The sequence below is a fragment of the Tupaia chinensis genome, unplaced genomic scaffold (genome assembly GCF_000334495.1).
Source record: "Tupaia chinensis unplaced genomic scaffold, TupChi_1.0 Scaffold000078_1, whole genome shotgun sequence".
In the NCBI taxonomy this organism is placed as follows: domain Eukaryota; kingdom Metazoa; phylum Chordata; class Mammalia; order Scandentia; family Tupaiidae; genus Tupaia; species Tupaia belangeri.
In genome coordinates, this window is record NW_006159539.1 from 6,248,351 (window position 1) to 6,253,307 (window position 4,957).

Consider the following 4,957-nt stretch of genomic DNA (forward strand, 5'->3'; position numbering starts at 1 on the left):
CGCCCCCCCCCCCCGCCACTGCCACCAACTCCCAACTGCAAAAGCTGGGGTGGGTGGTGAGTTCAGAGGCAGCTTACAGGGAAGGGATGAGGGAGCAGGGGAGAGAAAAGCAAGCCTGCTTCTCAGCAGGTCCCTGCCAAGGAGCCACCGGACAGAGGCCCCCACCCCCAGTCTCATTCCCTTTCCCCCAACCCTCATTGATTCTCAGGGACGCTTATCCTTGGATGGGTTCAGTTTCTGGGCGGGAGGGAGGGAGGGAGGAGTAGCCCAAACCTAGGGCCTCCTTACAGCAGGGGGTGTCGGTGGGGCCCCGGGACCCACACTCCCACCCCTCCCTTTGGCCCCGTTTCCCACTTGTGACTGCTCCCAGTCTTTGGTGAGGCCATTGGCAAAAATGTTTAAAAAAAAAAAAAAGGAAATAAATCCATGAACCGTAACTGGTGAGAAGGCCTCTCTGAAACGGGACACTCAGACCCCAAGGCTCCATCAGAGATGAGGCCACTCCTCATCTACTGTCAGGCCTTATTTCTGATATTCAGCAGCTCAAGCTCCCTGAAACATGCACATGTACACGCATGCATGCACGCGCACACACACGTGCACACGCACACACACTACGTCCAAGGAAATTACTAGACTGCCCTGTCTTCTCTCTTGTGCAAGCTCTTCCCTGGCCTTTTGGTCTTTCAGCTCCCTAATTTTCTCACCGTTTTCCCAGTTTAGATTTGTCTTGCTGAATGGATTAGCTCATTCCCTTTCTGCTGCAGAGATCACCCCGGCCAGTTCGTAGATGGTCGCCCCTCCTAGGTCTCAGCATTTCCATGGGACAAGGGATCTTCAAAGAGAAATGGCCACCTCCTTCTACGCCAGGCTGGGGCGAAGGCAGAGGCTCCAGGCACAGCTGCCTCTGTCGGGGGCAGGCAGAGTCTTGACACACACTGAATGGCTGTCTAGTGTCCGTCCCTCTGCTGTCCTGGACAACAATGGCACCTTCTCACTGCCCCTGCCTCCCAGACGGAGCCTGTCCCTGGCCCAGAGCCAACGACAGTGCAGGGCCAAGAACGGAGGCCATGGGAACCTCTGTGCCTGGGATCAGCAGGAGGGGGTCTGCTGGGGCCACAGCGGCAGCCAGGGCAGTGAACAGGAGAAAGGGACCTGTGTCTCACTGGTGTGCGGGGAGGCAGCCACCGCCAAGGCTATGAAAGACCAAGAAATCTGGGCACTTCCAAGTTCTCAGAAAAAGGAAGACACTTGGCAGCGTGGTTGTCAGGATGGAGAGCTAGGGGGTGGCCAGGCCAGGCTTCCAGGCAGCGTTGTCCATGTTGTCTGCTTTATTCCGATGTATGGTTCTCCAGTGTCCGGTTGGACTCCAGGGCCTTCCCAGTGAGCCCGACTTGGAGAATTAGGAAGCTGGCGATGCAGGAACGGAGGCCACGGCGCCCCAGGGCAGGACCGGCAGTTTGTCCAGTGGAGTCCCACACCATTCTGGGAGCTGCATGCAGAGTGAATGACCCTTGGCAGTTGCTCTTGGTCGAGGGTGGCGTAAGGTGGATACGGTTGGCAAAGGCCGTAACACTGCAGATAATCGAAGATAGCCAAGTGTTCGGAAATACAAAGTGTTTTTTAACCCTTGGCCCAAACCCTTGGACTTTGGGGCCTATCAGTCACCCCAGGGTTTTGAGGGTGCTCCAGGAGAGAGCAGAGCATGTCAGCACCTGTTGTGTGAAGGCCTCTCCTCTCAGACCCTGCTCTCCTGGGTACAGAAATGAACGTTGTCACTGGGGAGAGGATGCTATTCAGAATTGGGGAGTGGGGCCTCCCCTACCATCAGGAGCCCAGGGGCGACAGAAACCACGGCAACAATGGAGACTTGAGAGGAAGTTTATTTTTTCCAAAGGGCTGAAGGGGATTTTACAAGAGTCTGAAGCCAATAACTAGAAAGGAAGATAAATAAAATACAAAGCCAGCATGTTGTGGCAAAATTCCAGAAAACACATGGAAGGGAAAAAAAAAAACTTTACAGTTTAAAACTGCTTCACTTTATACATAATTACAAATTAATATACAGCACTTGGGTTTTAACCCTTCTCTTTAATAGAATTTAGCACAGAAACGTCCATGAGAGCCGTAGGCAACCACCACTGAGGGTGGAGGAGCCGGGGTACCCAGCCACCTGCTGGAGATAGTAGCGCCTCCCTGGTGAGCCCTCCGTGGGCAAGTCACACGCAGGAAACCACTGGGTGCACCCTGCGGCGGCTCAGGGCTGTCCACCTGGTCAGGTGGAGCTGGGCAGCAGGGGAAGTTCGTGCTGGGGAGGCCTGGGGGTGGAGGGCTGACAGGCTGTGTGCTCCCACAGTGGCCTCTCCGGTCTGCAGCACTCGGGCCCACAGTCAGGTGCATCCCACCTGGATCTCGGGTGGGCAGGTCGTCCTGCTTCCGTGGCAGGGGACGCGTAGCCATGGTGGGGTTGCCCGTCAAGGAGCCTTAATGAGATGGAGAGTGATTCAATGGCTGTCCGGGTTTTGACAAATGAGATAAGTCCGTGGGAAGATGCCTTTGTTTTCCTTTCCTTTTTAGTTGTTTCCCTCCTTTTGGGGCAGTATTCAAATACTTTTCAATCCCAAACCTGGCCAGCAGGTAGTAGATTCCAAAACTCTGGTTAACTAGGAATGTGATGCTACATTGAAAGAAAAATTAAGAACCAAAGCCCAAACAAACTCTTCGTCCTCCTGTCTCTGTGCATGGATTAGTGAGACGGTCTGGGTGGGCTGGGCCCCAGTGACACGGAGACCGGCCAAGATGGTCCCACCGAGGGAGCGCAAACACATGACCTTCCAGCACTGCCATCGTGTGATCCTAGGGTTGTTTCTAGGCGTCCACATTCCAAGGGCGGACAAGCATGGTGGGAAGACGCCCTTCCAGGGCAACTGGGTCACCTCAGAGCCATCCTCCTGGTCGCTGACACACACTCATCTACAGTAAACGTGGGCTCCAGCACACATACTAAAATCCCTTGGGAAGACCTGGCTATGGGAAAAGGGCCTTAGGGACAAAAGGATAAAATCTACAGTACGTCTATGAATAGCAATTTCTGGATCGAGTCCTGGCCCATAAGGCTATGGTTTTACCCTTCATTTAGGGCGGGACCCACTTAATTACACCTTGGACACTAACGCCGTCCCTCCCAAAAAGGGAAAAAGCAAACAACAGTGTCCCAAAGACTCATACTTACTAATACTGAGGCCTTGGGAGGGTTACAAGCAAGGGACAACTTTTAGTGGTATCACCCTGAGACACGTGAGAGGAAAAAAGGTCAGATTCGTACCTTTTCCAATAATCATGATGAGGACTTCTTCCCCCCAGACCGCTGTCCTGGGGGCGCAGAGGGCGTGCTGGCAAAGTCTGAGTACGGTGATTTGCACGTTTCTAACCCTCTCCACTTTCTAAGACGAAACACAGTTAACGTATTTGATTGTCTCAAAAATGAAGCCAACTGATGAGAGCATTTAAAGTGCACATGTCACCCAAGTGGGGTGACGACTGAGATGATGATCGTGTGTGTGAGAAGGCCAGTCTCCTTCCGGGACGTTCACTAGGCCCTGCAGCCTGGGGAGGACGGACAGCACCTCCATCTGGCCCCCAAACTTGGGCACGCTTTCAGACACCTGACTGGCTTAGCTTGGTGGAGGAACATGGCATGCTAGCGTGGGGTGCGGTCTGGGGAATTTAGCCTAAGTCATCCTAGGATTGGCCCCTCTCGAAGAGGAACCCCGGTGAACTTCAGATCCGTGCCTAGAGCTGCTCTCAAGGTCTGGAACAGAGGCGCTGGCAGATCCCCGGCCACCCTGAGCCCAGCAGCAAATCCCCCTGCGGTTAACTTCAGAGAGGGAGAGCCGGCAAAGGCACGCAGAAGCACGGCTCCTGGTGAAGTGGTTCTTCCCTTACCCTGGTCTATACGCACGGGTGGCTGAGTGGCTTGGGGGAATTTAGCGGACTACCTACCACCTGATTCTCTGACTCTACTGCTGTCCAACCAGACCCTCACCAAAGCGTTTCAAGGCAGCAGGGTGTGGGTAGAAGTAAAATCTCCATTTTAAAAAACTGCCAAAACAACCAAAGCGAGTTAAACATACAGCCAGCTGGGAGTCGGACGCTTCGCAACGGCAACCAAGCCGTGCGGCACGGCGCTCCCCACACTCACCTGAGCCCATGTCAGAGACCAGGACGGGCTCAGCTAGCCTGCTCTTCACAGGGAAGGAGCGTCCTCCTGGGAACCCCGGGGGGCCAGGCCCCTCCCTGTGCAGGGCAGTCTCTTTGTGGAAAGAGGAGCCCCAGTGGGGACTTGGAGCCAATGACAGGACAGATGGGTTGGTAGGAGGAACTTCAGTTTTTGCTGTTCAGGTCTTGGGGGTGGGGGGAGGCCATGGTTTCAATAGAAAAATCAGCTGGTTTTGGTCTCAGAGTCTATTTGTGCAAGTTAAGACTCCCCCATAACAACCACGAAAGGTGGCCCAGAGGTGGCAAGTGTCTTCCTCCTCGAACAAAGAAGACACCCCTTGGTAAAGCAATGAGGTGCGGAGGGGAGGGGAGGCTACAGACCCCTTCCCCGACTCCCGGTTTTCACTGGACCTTCAGGCACTTTGGAGGACGCCGAGGAACCCGCAGGACTGGGGCTGCTTTGCCTTCGGCACGGCACGGACCGGGTAGTTTAAAACTGCTGGGCTAGGACTGCTTCATCCGTAAACAAACAAACAACAACACGAACACAAAATAAATAGAACAAAACTATGCTAAAAAATTTAAACCAGACCTCTTTCAAATAAACGGAAAGATAAATATCTCTACCTGCAAGACCAGCTTGCCGTTCTCAACAAGCACCAAGAGACAGGGTTTTTGTTTTTTTTTTTTTTTAAAAAAAAAAAGTATGCTCAAATCCCCATTTTCCTAAGGGGCACAA